Genomic DNA, 19,735 nt, shown 5'->3' with positions numbered 1-19,735 from the left:
GCGGCATCATTGGTTTTTATGTTGTCGAATGTGTACCCCAGAGAAGGGGAATGGTACAGGATCTCCTGAGTGGACTGGGAGCATGGGGGATAGGGAGCTGGGGTAAGTGAGGGGAAGAAGAAAAGGGGAGAGGAGACATGGGGGAACAGGAAAGTGGAGTCAGGGGAAGAATAGAAGAGAGCAGGATGAGAGAAACCATAATAGAGGGAATCATTATAGGTTTGAGAAGATATCTGACACTAGTGAGATTTCCAGAGATCTACAAGGATGACAACAAATGGCAACATAAGCAATAGTGGAGAGGCTACCTTAAATGTCCTTCCCCGATAATGAGATTGATGACTACCTGGTATGCCATCCTAAAGTCTTTATCAAGTGGCTGATAGAAGCAGAGGTAGACAGCCACAGCTAAACACTGAACTGAACTCCTGGAACCCAGTTGCAGAGAGGGAGGAGTAATGAGCAAAAGGGTCATGACCTGGTAGGTGAAACACACAGAAACAGGTGATCTGAACAAGGGGGAGCTCATAGACCCCAGACTGATGACTGAGACACGAGAATGGGACTGATCCAGATCTCCTGAGCATGGGTGTCAGTGAGGAGGCCTGGGGTATTGGATCCCTGGCACCTGAATGGATTTTGGGAGCCCATTCCACATGAAGGGATGCTCTCTCTGCCTGGACACATGGTGGGGGAGGGCCTAGGCCCTGCCCAGGATGATATGACAGATTTTGGAGATCGCCCATGAAGGGAGGGCCTCACACTCCTTGGAAAGTTGAGTAGGGACTGGATGGGAGGTTTGGGGGTTTGGAGTGGGGTGGGGGAGGAGAGAGAACTGGGATTGATATGTGAAGCAAGCTTGTTTCTAATTTAAATAATTTTTTAAAAAGTTAAAAAAAAGGAAATAGACCTCAGTAGTAAATTTTTTATTTCAATAATTTTAATGCTACCTTATTGGCTTCTACTTGGGTAACTAAGCAAGTGAATCTGCTTAAAATTTTAGAGTGAAGGAAATTTTTATGAGCAGCTACATTTTGTACAGTTAGTTGTTAGAATAGCAATGTAGACATACCATTAAATAAGTTTAGTACTAGTGATATAAAATTATTCCAAATGCAATATGAACTATAAAAGTACATAAACACATAAATATCATTTTATTTTCACAAATGCTGTTTGCCTCAAAAATACAGTAATTTGTTTTTTTCACTTAGAAATACCAATATGTTCTTGATGTAACAGTCTTGGTGTTTGTGGATGCATGCCTGTGGTTGTATGATTGAGAGTACTGGGTGTGTGTGTGTGTGTGTGTGTGTGTGTGTGTGTGTGTGTGTGTAAGAGAGAGAGAGAGAGAGAGAGAGAGAGAAAGAGAGAGAGATTACCTATAGTTACAAATGTAAATTCTTCCAATTAATCAAGATTATTAAAGCTATAAGCATATAATGGAGTCTCTTGAGAAGTTCCCCAATGAAGTTCTAATTGAGATTTTTATTTTTTCTGTACTTTCAGTACCACACTGGAAACTAAAGATAAAAGAGGATTCTCAAGTAAGTTATTTACTAATTGTGATGTTGCCAACCACACTTTGATTTTTTTTCACTGTCTTTCATTCCAGTAATTTTCATTCATTTATATTTATAAATAAATCCCTATCAGTCTTTGTGCATGGATTATTAGGAATGTTTCCCAATAGAATTAGGTCGATTTACTGTAAACAATTAATTAAACAGCCTTGTTAATATTTTTATCAAGCTTTTACAGTGGGTTAGAATATTTGCGATCTAAAGTGACAGTCCTTTTCAGACCAAATGACTACTCATTCCTTCACTTGGATGACTCTTTATTTTGTAGATTAAAAGGGGGTATTTAAGCCATTGAAGAAATTACCCTGGACAGAATGTGTTTGTGGTGATAACAGAATTGTATGCCTCAGGAAAGGAAGGCAGATCCTGTATCGCATTAACAAACTAACTATGATAAAAGAAAATTCAAGGAAGAAACTTGTAGCCTGAAATGCTGGTCCCACCTTTTTTCTGGAGTCCCTTTTAGATGAATAACATGATTTACAGACATCAACTTGGTACGACGTTAAGAACTGTATCTCTTGTATTGTTTCTCAGCTTCCCCACAACAGATTTTAAAGGGTCAGTGTGAAGTAGAAGGTAGCAGGCCAAACGAGCAGAGTAAAGACATGATTGGCAATGATGTTAAGGATTTTAAAGTGGCTACACTATATAAATTACTGAGCATCATATAATTCCAAATTCACTGGTTTACATTTTTCCTTTGTTGGTATGTTTAGTTGCTTTTGGACTCTGCTGCTGAGAGTCAACTAATCAGGTATATGTAAGTGGGGCACATTACCAAGTTGAATATATGCAATATTTATTGTATATATTTTTAATCCCTCGCTCCTTTTTCCACTCATAATTTCCTCACTCATCATAAGGAGCCATTCTGTAGTGATAACTTGTTTATACTCTCACAAATAAAGCTTGACTGAAGATCAGAAGGCAGAGTTAGTCACTAGTTAACCATAGAGGTCTGAAAGACCGTGCACACACACAAGAAGTGATACGGTTTCAGGAGGATACAGGAACTCAGTCTCTTTTCAGAAGGGAAGTTGGAGAAAAGGTGTGACTGTGACTTGATCCTTTGTCTCTCTGACCTCTCAGCATTTTCCCCTATATCTGATTCCAGGCTTTTATCAATAAGACCTATTAGAACTTGTACTAGACCATTCTACCTAAAATAGGGTTTTATTTTGTTACATGTGAGTACTTTTTTTTTAAAACAGGGTCTCTCTGCCTAGGAAAATCCTCACTTTCCTAGAAATCACTATGTAGTGACTGTTGTAATACCATCAATTTTGGGATATAGAACCATGGCAGGTCCCACAGTAGAAGATGGGATAGGGCAGGCTGAGGTACAACAGCAGGTTTCTCAGTGGGTGAGAGACTGCTGCAGGTGAGGGAAACAGAGACCTGAAGACACGACTTATGTGGAAGTTTTTATCGGGCATAGGTAAGAAAATAAGGTAAGAAAAGAGAAGAGATAAAGACAGACAGAGACAGAGACAGAGACAGAGATGGAGGGGGACACAGAGCTACTTCCTCAGAGACACAACAGAAGAAGAGAGAGGGAAGTGGGTGGAGTTCTCCTCTTAAAGGGCCAGGGTACTTATGCCTGTCATGCACTCAGAGGGATGGAGAGCTGTGCTAGGTTCCCAAGGGGCAGAGCCAGATTCGCCTGGTCTACAATAGTGACCAAATTGGCCTCAAAATTACAGAGATCCTCCTGCCTCTTCCTCTTGAGTGCATCGCCCTGACTTGTGGTATGAGTACATTTTAACACAAGAAATTCTATTATTATATTGTTTGTATATGAAGAAGTATGAATAAATTAATTTTGTGTTCATATTTTTAAATGGAAATGGGAGTAGCAAGAGTAGAGATAATATAAGACATTATACACAATTTTCTGTATTGCTAATTGACATTCCTATTACAGATAAATGAGTGCCTCTTTTAACACACAATTGCTAAATGAGGAATTATTTTTCATTCTTTATTCTTATTAACCTGATAGACAAAAACTTCTTCATATTTTTGCATTAACTAGGAACCCTTGATTACTAGTGAGAATGCACATATATTCATATACTTAGTGGTTATTTACATGTCTTCTATTTAGAGTCCTTGCTTTGGTACTATTTTACACTTAGCATTATTTGTTTTTTGGTTAAAGTTTGGTTGAAATGAAACAAACTGTACAAATTTAAATCATTCAAAGAAAAAAATTTGGACAACTGCCATATATATGCACAAGCCCCAAGCAAAACTAGGTGTAAATTATTTCCATCTCATCCAAATTTCATTTCCCTTTCCTTTTTGGTTCCTCTTTCCTCAAGCCCACCTTCTTATTATTACTTTTTGATTTATGTCACCAGAGATCTATCTTTTATGATTTTGGATTTAATAGATGAGTTGAGTTATATAATACATAAATACTTATCAAACCATTTGACTAATATACAATAGTCATACATATATTCATTATATAAAATATTACTCTATAAATATGTTATACATATTAATTACGTAACATTTGAAAGATACATAATATCTATTCGCTATATTGTATCTTAATAACTTATCCTTTCCCATTCTTGATTATTCTATCATTGTAAAAATATACTGTCACTCATTTATATATTTTCTTTACACTTATTATTCCTTGAAACTTACTATTAGTGTAGTGTAGTGGTGCATGCATTTAGTCCTAAAACTCTGGAGGAAGAGGCAGGAGGATATGAGGATATATGTGAATTTGAGGCTAGCCTGATCTACAGATTGAACTCCAGGACAACAAAAGCTATATATTGAGATTCTGTCAACATGCATGCATGCATACACACACACACACACACACACACACACACACACACAGAGAGAGAGAGAGAGAGAGAGAGAGAGAGAGAGAGAGAGAGAGAGAGAGAGATACAGAAGACAGAAAGAGAGAACGAGACATAGACAGAAATGAAGGGGAGAAGACATTCAGACTGTCTTAAATGTATGGTTGCTGAAAATTTGTTATATAAATTGCTTCACAGTCACTTGTTCTCATGACCCCATCTATGCACCTATGAGTACTATCAATTGGTCATATGGAAGACATACAATACAATTTATTAAAAATAAAGAAAAAAAATTCAAAACGACTGAGTCATTCTAATCTTCCACTAGACATATATAAATTATGGGGAAGTCCTGTGAATATGTCAATAAAGCACTGCTGGCCAATAGGGAAACAAGATAGGTGGGACTAGGAGTTGAGGAAGATTCTGGGAAAGAGAGACACAGAGGCATGATGTAGCCGCCATAGGAATAAGATGTCTGGATCCTTTTCTCTGGTAAGAGAAATACTTAGATTAACTATCATGGCTTAAATACTTAGGTCAGAGCTAGCCAGTAAGAAGCAAGCAAATGGCCAACAGCTTCATAATTAATATAGCCTCCTGTGTGTTCATTTGGGACTAATGTGGCTCTGGAACCAGACTGGCGGGAAGACTTCACTTTACATATAAGAATATTATTTTGTTGTATATCCAAAAAATTGTGTTTCTCATTTATTTTGTATTTATCTTTCCATACAATGAGAAACTGTAATTCATTATAACTTAATTTCAATTTTATTGGAGAGGTTTATATGTGGTTACTGTACAGTACTTTGTAAAACACTCACTATTTGTGCCTTTTTTAAAAAGGAGGTTCCTGTCTTATTTATGCAAGTTTGTACTAAAGCAATGTGTGTGTGTGTGTGTGTGTGTGTGCACCACAGAGGACAAACTCTGGTGTGAGCCCCAGAAACCTCATCCATCTCCTTTGACTCCAAGTCTGTCACTGCTGCGGAGTTCACTGATTAAACTAGACTAGCTGGCCAAGGAACCCATTGGATTCTTGCACCTCTGCTTGCTCAGCACTGAGAATATGGCAGTACCTGCAGACACAGAGTTTTTACATTAGTTGTAGGAACTCAGATCCTCAAAATTACAAGGCAAGTGGTTTTCTGTCTGAGCTACCTCCTCAGTTACATCTCTGTGCTTCACTGCCAACTCATGGGAGACCTTGATCAATTTCAGATTCAAACACTTTGTCACACAAATGTGTTGAAGTCACCTGAGTAGCTTTATATCTTCATTTTCTTAATTATTTTAGATAAATTCCAATTTTACTCATATATATTATGTTTATATTTTATTATTCACATTTCTCCTATGCTTGTACAATAAGCCTCTTCTGATTCCAAAAGAGTAATGTATTATCTTTGGTAGGTCTACAGTTCATCTGAAATTAATGTTTGTGTACACAACAGCAGAGATTTTTATTTTGTTTGTAAGTTAGAGTTCAATTGGTTTAATATTATTTGTTTACAAGGTGAAAATATTCATAAGTAGATCGTATATAAAATAAAGAATTGCTATCTGTTGAATATGAACAGTCCAAAATAAAATAAAATAAATAATTCAGTCATTGACTAGGCCAAAGCAAGTAGAAAAGATGTTTTACCAGAGAGGCTTGGAGAAGGAAATCCAGGTGTGGAAACTTGGTCAATTACAAATGTATAAGTCACAAGTAATCACTACATGTTTCAGAACAGCTCACATTTTAAATGGTGACAACAAAGAACTCCAAAGAAGATGCAACAATGCTGATTCTCTCACACTCTTCTCATGAAACATGGAAGGGAAATCAGGCTACTCAGGGAAATGCTCTCACGGCTCCTTAAAAAATTAAGCATATACTTAACTGTCTTAGTCAATCTTCTATTGCTGTGAAGAGACACAAAGGCAACTGATATAAAATTAGCATTTATTGTGTGCTTGCTTACAGTTTCAGGTATTGATCTCAACACAGTTTAAAAGTAGAAATTCTCATTCAGTCCACTAGAAGACTTGCCTGGCTGCAGAAGATGTCCATCTTGCAAGATGTGCTGAGAGGTGGTGGGGATAAATTTGGTGCTGAATTTATGGGAGTGGCCAACCAATAACTGATCTCACTTGGGACCCATACCAGGGTATGGAGTCCATGCTTTACTCTTCCTAGAGGGCCAGGAATCAGAAACTGAATAGTCCAGAAACTAGGAAAGTACCAAACATGACTAGATAATATAATACATAGATAGAGGAATAAGTAGATAATAAACAAATAAATAACTAAAAGGTTTGCAGTGGTACTCTATTATACCACTATACAAAAGTCTAGCATAATCATCATTAGAGGCTTCATGCAGCAACTGATGGGAGCAGATACAGAATCCCACAGCCAAATGTTAATAGGAACTCTGGAATCTTGCTTCTGCAAAGAAGGAGAGAATTGTAGGAGTCAGAGAGGGATCAAGGACATCACAAGAAAACGTCCCACAGAATCAAGTAATCAGAGCCCATAGGGGCTCACAGAGACTGACCTTTCAATTGAAGAGACTGTTTGGGTCTGATCTAGGTCTTCTGCATATATGCTGTGAATGTATATCTTCTTTTTACTGTAGGACTCCTACAACAGTAGGAGTGAGGCCTGTCTCTGACTCATTTGCCTGCTTTTGGGACACTTGTCTTCTTACTGGGCTGCCTCATCCAGCCTTATAAAAGGAAATGCATCTAGTTTTATTATAGCTTGTTATGAGGAAGAGTGGATATAGGGAAGAAAGAGGTGGGGATTGGGAAGAGAGGTGGGAGGGAGAAATTCAGCTGGGATGTTAATATTGAGAAAAGAATAAAGGAAAAAGGGTAAAAGAAGTGGAAATTCCAGAGTCTCTGCTGAGACTCGTAGCAATCTTTTAACTGCAACTTCCTGGAAAACTGAAAGCCAAAAGCAGATCACATACTTCTAATACACAACGGCACAGAATATGTATTACTATTCCAAAATGGAAGAAAAGAAATATAGTGGGGAAAATACCAGAGCAAAGCAAGACCACCTAAACCAATCATGGAAGACTCCAAATTCTGGAACTTCATGTCTGATGTCAACGTGTTCTTCAGAACTCCAACACCTTTGAGCATTATTTGCCACAACAAACTTCTCACTCTTGGGCTAGTACTGTTAACACCCTGTTATCAGGTCTCCTTGGCAGGTATTCCACAATTCTGGAAACTCTAACACCCGTGGGTCTCCAAAACCGATATTTGAACCCTTAATTTTAAAGTCAGAACCATGTGGCCAAATCTGCCAAGTTCTATTGCTTGATTGAGATGGAACTTGACTCCCTTGTAAAATGACATTTGCATCAGATTTTTTGTTGATGATGCTTTCCTTCAGTACTTAAGTTTTTCTCTTTCTTTTAGCTGGTTGGGCTCATTCCCTGAAGCCACTACTCTCTTCATTCATCTAGTAGCGTCAGGCTTTTTTTTTTGAATATTTTATTTACTTGAACAATGGACTTACATCCATTACACTTCCTGGTGCTCCTTTTTTTTTCCAAACTCTACATTTTATCTAGCTTGTTTCTGTTCATTAAAAATCTGCACAAGATTGATTACTAATATTCATATAATATAATAAGCAGTATTAGGCTGTCTTGAAATCTCCTTTACTAATGCCTTAATTTACAACACTTCAATTTAGCTGCAGGTTTATTTTAGGACCAGAGCGGAAAGCATCAACATTCTTTGCAAAAACATCAGAAGAAAAGCCCCTGGGCCATTTGTAAATATTCTTCCCCTCTGAAACTTTTGACTGGGTACCCATAATTCAAATAGCCTTTAGCATTGTCTTTCATGCTCCTATTAAGACAGGCAATTATGTTACACTTAAAGCCTTCAACCACTTTGCTAATCCAAATCCCAAAATCTTCCTTCAACAAACTGAAAGCAGCTGTCTGGCCAATAATAAAAATACCCCATTGCTGTTATAGCTTCCTGTCTTAGTCAGTATTCAATTTTTGTGAAAAGACACCATGACCAATGCAAGTATTATAAAATGAAGCATTTAACTTAGGGCTTTCTTAGTTTCAGAGGTTAATCTGTTACCTTCATGGTAGGAACTATAACATCATGCAGAAAATATGGTACTGGAGAAGTAGGCAGAGAGTAAGATTGTGTCTGGAATAAGCTTTTGAAACATCAAAATCCCAACTCAGATGACACACTCCTGAAGACAAAGCCACACCTCCTAACCCTTCTAAGCCTTTTAACATTTACACACCCTCTGGTATATTCTTTTGTTTTATTTGTCTACTGTTAAGGTTATATCATATTTAATAGAGGAGTCATTTTATGGTTAACTTGGGATAACTCTCTGCTTGTGTCCAGGGAAGCCTAAGGATTACCTGTCTCCATCTGTTCACTTAGTCATTGTTCTGTGTTCACTAACCAATAATTGATGATCAGTGAAACATTAGTTGGTTCCTTAAACTCTGTGATAAGAGCCGGGCAGTGGTGGCGCATGCCTTTAATCCCAGCACTCGGGAGGCAGAGGCAGGCGGATCTCTGTGAGTTCGAGGCCAGCCTGGTCTACAAAGTGAGTTCCAGGACAGCCTCCAAAGCCACAGAAAAACCCTGTCTCGAAAAACCAAAACAAAACAAAAACAAAACAAAAACTCTGTGAAAAGTTAATGATTTAAGTGGAAATGCCTTTTCAATATTATAGATCAAAAATGAGAACAGAGAAATATAACAGAATATTTATATTCCTGTAATCTTGTAGCTCCTATAATATCATGTCTGTTAGCTAGATGACATCTTTGACACACAGTCTTCTGAGAAATACCTATATGGAGTTGTCTCAAATCAAATAGTCTTTACATGAATCTCAGACAAAACACACCTTTGCACAATCCACAAATCTTGTTCTGGAAGTGCCTTTAACAAAATGCTTACCTTCATTCTCTCTATTATACATTGTTTCATTTATCATCATTAAATTCTTGATATACTATATCTGTGATATTATTTATGTGAATTTTATGATGGATTATGAGTCTGTGAGTTCTTCAAATATCCAACCCTGAGATATCAGGAGTTCTATGTTATTGTAGCTTTCCTACTAAAACGCATTTTTACTGTATATAACATCTTAAAGAATTCCAAAATGAATATAGATAATAGTTTTGCTTTATGCACTTTACATTTATGTGACCAAAACACCCGACGGAGATTATTTAAGGGAGGAGAGGTTCATTGCGGCTCAAAGATTTAGTGGTTTTTATCCCACCATTGTGAGGAAGACACTTTAGGCAGGAAAGTGAAAAATAACTGATAGCCAGGAAACATTCTTTCTAGCCTTCATTGTGTTGGGACAGTGCCCATATAATGATGTCACTTACATCCACGACACGTGTTCCTCTTTAGGTAGTCACCTGGAGGGTTTTCACTCCACTCCTCTAAGCATTTTTTAATTTTTAATTATTTCTTTTATTTTTTTGGAATTATAGCATAATTGTATCTTTCCCCCTTCCTTTCCTCCATCTAAATTCTCTCATATACTTCTCTTTGCTTTTTATAAATTCATGACCTCTTTTTGCATTAACTGTTACTAGATCCATGTCTGTGTTCTGTGTCTAGGGAGGGAAATATATTGATGTTATGTTAAATATGCATTACATACATACTTTTCAAACATCCTTAATGTATTTAACCTGTTTCTTCTTTCCTGTCTCTCTTTCTCTGCTTCCCTAGTTAAAGAACTGCTCTCTTGTTTTCCCATTTCCCCCTTAAGAGTACCAACTATTTATCGGCCAAAGGGTTATAATAGTTTAAATGTAAAGATTTATAATTCATTTTAGATTTTTCCTAATTATTTGAAGTCATTTCGCTACTGTTTTATAATTTCAACTGCTTGAAATTGTCCACTACGTACATATTTGTATTTAGTTTTTCACAACCCTTTTGAAATTTCTCATTTCTTTAAGAAACTGGTTCTTTCAGCCACTTTACTATAGTTGATTTAAACTCCCTATTTGTAAAGCCCAACAAACACTGTCTCTGATTATCAGTGTGTTGATTATTTTCTCCTTTGATAATACTCTATAATTTCATAATTTTTAGTTTGTGTAGTAATCACTGATTGCACCTTGTGTATTTTATAAAAATTGTTTGAGATTTAAATAACACTTGCCTCTAAAAAATTGATAAGCAAATTTTCATCTCAGGGAACCAGCATAATAAATTTTTCTAATTTAATATAGATCCTGTGAGCTTGTTCTTGGATTTGCTAAACTGGTTTTCTGTTTAGAAATACTGTTGCTTTCAAATCTTTTAGAGAAAAGAACAGAACTGACTGTCATGTCTGTCCTGAGCTCTAACTGTGTAGGAAAGAGAAACATATCTCTAAATTATAGCCAAGACTCACAGAAGTTAACTTATCTGCTCAAGCTTACGATGCTAATATTTTATAGGTTAGCAACTGTGAACTTTCTTGGTTTCACAGCCAGCAATCACTTCTGACCACAAATGAATAAGGGAAGGTGTACCTTAGAGAGAATAACCTCTATTGGCTAGATAACTTAACTCCAATGTCAGTTAAAAGGACTGGAATAAATGGGTGGTGGTAAAGATAGAGGACAGCTGTTGAATATATCTCAGAAGCAAATCCTTGAAGTTGTTAAAACAGAATTAAATCTGAAGACAAGAATGCTAAACTTTCATTAACTTTTTACTTAAACTAAAAACAATCTTATTTTACAAACCAATCCCAGTTCCCTCTCCCTTCTGTTCTCCCATTCCTCCAACCATTTCCCCATCCCACCCCCCCTTCCACTCTGCAGGGTGAGGCTTCCTTTGGGCAATCATCAAAGTCTGTCACATCCTTTGGGGCAGTACCAAGGCCCTCCCATTGTATCTAGGCTAAGAGTATATCCCTCCATAGGAAATGAGCTCCAAAACGCCCCGTCATGCACTAGGGATAAATACTGGTTCAACTGCCAGTGGCTGAATAGACTGCCCAATCAGGGAAGGTCAGAGAAGAAGAACAAGGAAAGAGATACCTTACTAGACGTCACCATTATGGGCTTTAATGAGAAACCTGTCACTAGGGAAATTCCCAGGACCGACAAGAATGATCCTAAATAGGAATCTAAGCAATCATGGAGAGGCTACCTTAAATACCCTTCCCCAATAATGAGAATACTACACTTTTATCTTGAAGCATCTTTTATCTATGTTTTATCATAGCAATATGATTTATAATACAATATACTATGACCCAGATTCCTTAGTTATTATTTTAGCTTAGCTTGATCCTAACCATGATAGAGAATATACTATTATTTTTTTCTCACCTTTGGTTTTAAAGTTTCATTCAATTTATTTCATGTGTCAGTGTTTTGCCAGATCGTATGTCTGTGCAGATGTAGCACCTATTAGGGTCATAAGAGGGTATGTCATGTTTAGAAGAAGGCACCAGATCCCCTGGAACTGGAAATACAGATGATTTTGAACCACTGAGTGGGTGATGGGAATTGAACCTGGTTGTTCTTAAATGTTGATCCACCTCTCCATCCCTAGAATTGTCTTTGTAAGTCCTTTCCATGTCTAGCTTTCTAGTACTTTCCTGGCTTCTCTTTTCTCCATTTAGATTTCCCATTGGTTACTGTTTATCTGCTTCATGATTGGTTGCTCAAAGTGCTAAATGTGACACTCTACATTGTCGTACATGTCTTCAACGTCTTCAACCATAACCAGCTCAACTTTGTAATTAAGAAGTACCCATGGCTCCAATACAGAATGCAAATATCTGTGCTGGGGAATTTATTGATGGTGTTTGCATTGATGGAATAAAAACCTTTGACAAGAAATGTGCATTTTCCTTTCCATATGTAATTTAATATAAAGTTCACCTCATGGAGAGGACAAAAGAACCTATAGGAATTTTCATAAAACTTACTGTTGATATGCACAGTTTTAGGAACTAAATATACTGTATGCAAATATGTTATTAAAATTATGACTTGCTTAATAAATATATTTAAAGACTTATGTTTTAAGGATAGCTATCACATATGACTGTGTGCCTTATTTATACTTTGTGAAATCTCTAGTGCCACTATTTATTTCATTTTCTTAGATGTTTTAAAATTTTTTGATTATAAAAAGGCCGGATGTTGGTGGTGCATGCCTTTAATCCCAGCACTCCGGAGGCAGAGGCAGGCAGATGTCTGTGAGTTCGAGGCCGGGCTGGACAGACAACCTCCAAAACAATACAGAGAAACCCTGTCTCGTAAAACCAAAAAAATTTTTTTGATTATGTGCATTAATTGCCTGCAGGCATGTAAGTTCATCAAATGTATGCTTGATTCCTTCAGGTTCCAGAAAAACCATTACAATCATTGCTCTAGGAGTCACAGATTATTGTGTTCTATTAAGATTGTCCTAATGTACAACCCAGGGTGTAACCACTTTCCTAAGTTTGTCATGGGTATAACATTACCAACAATGTCTTTAAAGAACCATGTATTAATTTATATTTCGAATTATAATTTGTTTGGACCTCATTGTTGCTGTTTGCTTAGTTTTATTGTATCAATGTTCTCATATGGATGGTTAATTTATACTGACTCGCAAGCTAAGAATGACCTAACATACGTTAATTAGTAGGTTCTTGAATGCTAACCAATTATAACACATTTTACTAACAGTAATGAATTCCAAGGGAATGACATCTATACTCAATGTCAAGAACAAGGGTGACACCAGTTTAAGATACCTGTAGCTGACAGACATTACTGGACTTCTTTAGCATAGCTATAAATCACACAATACAATTTATCCCTTCTCACTGCCACAGTGAGAACAGATATTAGCGTAAAAGGAATGCTAGAGTTCAATAAGCCAGGTTGGGAATGAAGAAGGAGACAAATAAGGAGGCTTGCATTTGGATAAGAGATATTCAAGCTAACCAGATAAGAGGACAGGCACAGCTCTGGGAATGCAAGGACAGTTTCAGCAGAGTCTGGATGGGTTCTGGCAAGCCTACTGAGAAATACACAAGACACTGTTATCTTTTTATGCATTCTTGTTTAAGTAAGCTAACTGTACAAGATTAAGTGACAGGTGAGAACAGCTTCTAAAATGCCTTCACCTGGTCCAGAACAGAGACCACCCCAAACTGCCCTGTAACTAGGGAGATAGAAATGAGAAACCATAGAAAACTCTACTGTACCTTAGTAACTAGTATGTCACTTAACTTCCCACCATGGTTAACTGTCGCGACCACCCTCGAGAATCATAGACTAATTATTAGATGGTAGACACCACCAAGGTCTAACAGCAGACAAATGAATCAAAGCCAGAAACTTCACAAGAAGTCAGAGATAAGTGGGATGAGCAGCACATGAGCAGTGTGTACTCATAGCCTGGGTAGGCCAAGAGAACATGCACAATGTCCCCTATAGGTTTAGTTTGTGATTTGTTCGTGCAATTATTATTCTTCCATATGTCCCATGGAAAATGCTTAAGCAAACAGCTCAGTGACAATCCCTGTCTGTAAGCCAGGAGTCTCATCTTTCTTGCATACCTTCCATAGGTCTCCTCGGGGGTTTTGCTATGTAAGCAGACATTTTTGTCCCTAATTCTTGCTTCCGACCTGGCAGCTGCTGCCAAATAACCACACAGAGCCTTGGTATTATTTATAAATGCTCTTATATTTTATGTTAACCCATATTCCTTATTTATGCTCTGCCGTGTGGCGGTACCTTTCTTAACATGACATGTTCATCTCCTGCTCCCTCTGCGTCTGGTTGATGATTCTAAACTCCATCCTTCTCTTCCCCACCGTCTTTAGTTTGGTCACACCACCTATACTTCCTGCCTGGATCCTGGCCAATCAGCTTTTTATTAGCAAATGAGAGTAATATGTATTCATAGTGGACTGTCCCACAGCAATGCTTTCCTTTTCTTTTTAGAAATTTAGTGAGTGAGTGAGCGAGTGCATACTTGCATGCATGTCTCTGTGTTCCTGTGTGTAACATGTGTCTTGTAGAGATTAATGCACAATTTACAAGCATCAGTTTTCTTCCTCCACAGTGTGGGTCTGAGGGATGAAGTTAAATTGGTCAGGGTCTGAAGCAAGAGCCTTTACCCAAGAGCATCTCCTCAGTCCCCGCTCTGCTTTCTTTCTATAACCCTTAAACATTTTTTTCTCTAAGCTTTCTCTCTGTAGTGATTTCTTTTCAGGCTCATCCCTCTTGTGGTCTGTGAATTTCATTTTGACTCTTGAGACGAAGATCTAAGAATCCATTTCACTGAACGTTTTGTGTGTCTGGCCCTAAGAACTCCTTGGTTATGCACACTTGAGATAAGAACCTGCCTTTCTCTCCAGCATACTCTTTCTCTACACTCACTACCAATTTCACAGCACATATAGCAATTATGTATCTCATATTTACATAAACCCATGGGCTATGTATTATTTTTAACTAGCAATCTGTCATTTAACAAACAGTAGCTTTAATTTAAAAATAATGCTTTCTTCATGGTTTTACAGTAGTAAGTGGCTGGATTGCAGAACTTAGATATATGCATCTGTAACCACCCTGGGAGACCAGGGAACATGCACCACACAAAATGCAATGCAATTTCCAGTAAGCAGAATTAGAGTATTTCTGTGCTGACAAAATGATGGAAAATAAATTACCTGTGGTATTATGACATTTACACAGGAGATAAAGAATAAATACCTTATTTCCGGCTTAGGAAAAGGTGAATCATCTAGAAAATGAAGAACCTAATATCATATTTAAGACAGCATTTGTCATGAAAAATGTATTTATTTGAGGGCATTTGTTTAGGGGTACATTGATTTTGCCCCTACAGGAAACACATTCAGTCTGTTTTGTATATGTAGACTGTGAAATGTAAGTAACTGGTAAAAATCATACAGCTTAGTACAACCTCAGTACATACTTTGCATATTGTGGGAGTAGAAGAATACGCTTTCTTTCTCAGATAACATAAATTTTATAGCTCCTTATTCAAATTAGCAGGTATATTTATTTTGCCTTAATGTCTCAACTGTTAGATGTTGTTCAATTCTACAGAATTTACAAAAATATCCACTGATATTCCCCAAAGTGCCATACAAATTATTTATCTGTGATCTTTGTCACTGTTTTGCTATCAAAGAAACAGTCTTATTATTATAAAGGTCATCAATGGCATTTGTAACATGAAAGTAAGTGTCTAATCTGGTTTCTTGCCATACGTGCAGTATAACAGTGACATTGACTGATGTAGAGGAAACAAAGGTCATCTCATTCCATCTTCCTTTTATATTTACCAGCACCGTTGTTATTGTTATAGCTAGTTTGTCATTACTTTGTGTTGTCAGTCCTCATTACTATGTCTCCATGAATTATAAACTACAATTTACTATGTATATTCTTATATACAGAAAACAAAAAATCATTTACTTTTACCTCATTGTACTCATTAAATTAGTAGACATTGATGCATCAGCACTATGCAATCTTCCTATCATCATTCATGTGTTACATGTATTCTTTGAATATCCATTTCTACTACACTGAATCTAACCCTATCCAGGTTAAGAATTATTTCTTACTCATACTCCAATCTTTTGCAATAATTATTACCTGTTTCAAGCATTGGGTTTGTGTCTAATATCCTAGTCATCATGGCAGAAAGACATATCGATGCAATAATTTGAAAGATTCTGTGTTTCACTTCTCTCCAGGAAAGTAGCCAGGCACTTTGCTCCTTTTTTCTGACAGATCACACACCAACAGAATGGAGAAATGTTGACGTCATCAGCTGTTCCCATCGAGGGAACCAGTTGATCTCTGATGGGGCTGGCAAGGATGAGACAGAAATTTGGAGATAGTAACTAGAGTCTGAGACTGGGAAAGAATCCTCTCATATTCCTAAAAGAGATTCTAGACATTTATCCTTGTCACAATTTGAAGAAAGGGCAGAGCTCAGAGAGGGACACCACCTTAATTTCCAAGACAGATTTAAAGATAGATGTGAAAAAAGCAAGACTTGTAAATGAGGTGTTTTGAGCCCTTCAAATAAAACAGAAATGAAATAATGCTACCCTGCTAGCATAAAGGTCAAAAAGCTGGGAAAGGGCGCTAGCATGCCATCTTTTTTGATAAATCCAATGTGTTTCTGGCACCCAAATGTATATCTTCTTCCGTATTAGCTAGCAATACTTACAAAACTGAGTTTCTAAGTTGAATAGTGAATGTTTACATCAAAGATTGGTGAGTTCATGTTAGGAATGTTAGTGCTTCACATAAAGCACTATAGAATCCACACTTGTTCTTTCCATATATAACATTATCATAGAAATATATTTTTATCATTTTCTAGGAGATAATTTCTTCACAACAAGGATAAAACGCATGGTCAGTCTGGAAAGTATATACATACAGGTAACACAAAACAGACAGAGCAGGTCATATTTATATATTAAGAAATATATGTATTAAATAAATGTAATGTATATGTGATATATATGAAACAAAAAAAAGGAGGCCATAAATTTGAGATAATAAAGAGAGTAAATGGGAGGGTTTACAGGGAGGAAAGGTTGTAAAAATGTTATACTTTCAAAATTAAAGATATTAATAATAATAATATCCTCCATCTGTTTGTATACAGATGGTGCTGATGAATTTTTGCTACAGATATAAAATCAGTAATGTTTCTGTAACATATTAATGTAATTTATTATTTTGAGGAGAAAAGGGTTTATATGGGCATATAGGTATGAACCTGTTTACATCTGTGACTGTAGATGTAGCAGTGACAGGACCCCTTTCTTATTCTCTACCTCATTTATGAGATAGGCCATTTGTCAGTGAAGCGGGAGCATGCTGTTATAGCTCAATATTGACCACCGAGTCTGAGGAAGAATCTTGCTTGCCTTGCAGCTCCAAGTATGGACACTGCAAAACTCATTTGTTTATGCATGGGTCTTCACGCAGGTCCTTGTGCTGGCACAACAAGAGCTTTATTTGTTGTCATTTCCTCATGACTAAATACAATGCTCGAATCAGCAAATAGCAATTTCAATAAATTTTCCACTGTAGATAAAAACTGCTTTGCACAACTGCAAACACAATCCAATTACATATTTAAAAGGTTTAAGACAACTATTTTGAGGTAGAATTAATTAATTAATTCACTCATTCATTCATTCATTTATCATGGTTGAGTCACAATTTGCTCCAGAACAGGGTGGAGGAAAAGTGCATAGTTCACTGTTGAGTATTGAACAATATACATAAAATTGTATCACAAAATGACTTTTCATAACTCTGGTTCAGGTGAAATAAAGTAGATTCATTTCTTTGTCCTTATCAGGGTAAGAATTGACATAAGTTTTGAAAACAACATGAGATGTAACTACAGGAGACACCTAAAATGAAGAAAAAGAGAGCTTGAAAATCCAGGACATTAGACACAAAGCACCTTCAGATGACTCACATCTATCTCTCCATATGTCCAAAAGCAGAAGACTGTGATACAAGCCCAGAATTCTTTGTCATATTATTAACAACAGAAGACAGCCAGACTCACTTTTCTTTGCTCCAGATCCTAATATTAGTTTTCACAACATCTTCTTGGCCTACCACTACCAGTAATGCATGATGACTTGGGAATCCTACCCAGAACTAAATAACTTTACCTCCCACAGTAAAGGTGGCATAGTTCCCAACTGTCAAGGTAAGTAGAGAGACCATATCGCAGGGAAATCTATTTGATCAAGTAGGTATAAGTCTCACAGAAACACAGTGGGTGAGTTGAGCCTGGGAAAAATCTCCTCCTTCACAAGAATAGAAATACAAGTCCCACTGTCACCAAATAGGCCCAATAAACCAAAATACATCATAAGAAATATAATCCAGTTTTTAAGGACAAAACTTGAATGGCTAATAGGTCCTCAAATATTTAACTGAGACCCAAAATCACAGACTAGCATAAAAAATGTATGTAACTATAAAAATGGATAAAAAAGCAGCTTTACTTATTATTTTCATTATTTTGTACAAATACAGGTCACTAAAGTTTATTCTTCCTGTCCAATGGAAACACAGGGTCTGTTCATCATTTGGTTCTATTCCCCAGCCTTTGACAGTCACTGTTCTATTCTCTACATCTATTAGTCCAAAATTTTTATATCACAGATACAAATGAGCTCATCCAGGATTATTATCATAAAAATTCCCTGAAGGGGCCTGTGGGACACTACTAGTTAGTTCATAGGCTATACTCATACATTCAATGAACAAGTCCATGAAAATACCCATATAAACACAATTACTTTATTGTTTATTAGTAATAAAACTCACAGTAACTCAATACGGCATGTATGCTTATTTCTTTTTTTATTTTCTTTTTATTTTTAAATTTAAATTAGAAACAAGGTTGCTTCACATGTCAATCCAAGCTCCCTCTCCCTCTTCCTCCTCTCCTCTCATGCCCTCCCATCAGCCTTCCCACCCCTCATTTCCCCAATCCCTACTCTTTTCCCCAGGGAGGGTGAGGCCACATTCAGGGAGTCTGGATCAGTCCCATGCTGGATTTCCAGCCATCAGACTGGGGTTCAAGAGCTCCCCCTTGTTCAGGTCAGCTGTTTCTGTGAGTTAAACAAGCCCAGTCTTAACGTCTATGCTCATCAGTCCTCCCTGTCACTGGATTCCAGGAGTTCAGCTCATTGTTTAGCTGAGGATGTCTGCCTCTGCTTTTATCAGTCATTGGTTGAAGGTTCTGTTTCCACAACTCTCTGTCAGTGGGATTGTAGGTTGGCACTCCCTTGATCCATATCTAAAATCCATATATGAGTAAGTACATACCATGTTACTCTTTTTGTGACTGGGTTACCTCACTCAGGATGGTTTCTTCTAGTGCCATCCATTTACCTGCAAATTTCAAGTTTCCATTGTTTTACCACTGAATAGTACTCCATTGTGTAAATGCATCACATTTTTTCTATCCACTCTTCAGTTGAGGGGCATCTAGGTTGTTTCCAGGTTCTGGCTACTACAAATAACGCTGCTGTGAACATAGTGAAACAGATGTCTTTGTTGTATGAATGTGCAACTTTTGGGTATATGACCAAAAGTGGAATTGCAGGATCTTGTGGTAGACTGATACCCATTTTTCCTGAGGAATCTCCATACTGACTTCCAAAGTGGTTGTACTAGTTGACACTCCCACCAGAAGTGGAAGAGTGTTACCCTTTGTCCACATCCCCTCTAGCATAAACTGTCATTG

General features: G+C 37.1%; 1 long non-coding RNA gene across 1 annotated transcript; it reads left to right on the top strand.

Moving 5' to 3' along the window:
- The first annotated feature begins 1,510 nt into the window (after positions 1-1,510).
- Positions 1,511-18,178, top strand: LOC121142685. The gene is made up of 3 exons (XR_005879701.1): positions 1,511-1,547; positions 16,826-16,887; positions 17,822-18,178. It is a non-coding gene; the product is annotated as an uncharacterized LOC121142685 (long non-coding RNA).
- Positions 18,179-19,735: the final 1,557 nt, after the last annotated feature.

Source organism: Mesocricetus auratus, unplaced genomic scaffold, assembly GCF_017639785.1.
Source record: "Mesocricetus auratus isolate SY011 unplaced genomic scaffold, BCM_Maur_2.0 Super-Scaffold_100010, whole genome shotgun sequence".
Lineage (NCBI taxonomy): Eukaryota > Metazoa > Chordata > Mammalia > Rodentia > Cricetidae > Mesocricetus > Mesocricetus auratus.
Note: the sequence above shows the minus strand (reverse complement) of the source record. Positions and strands in the feature narration are given on the sequence as shown.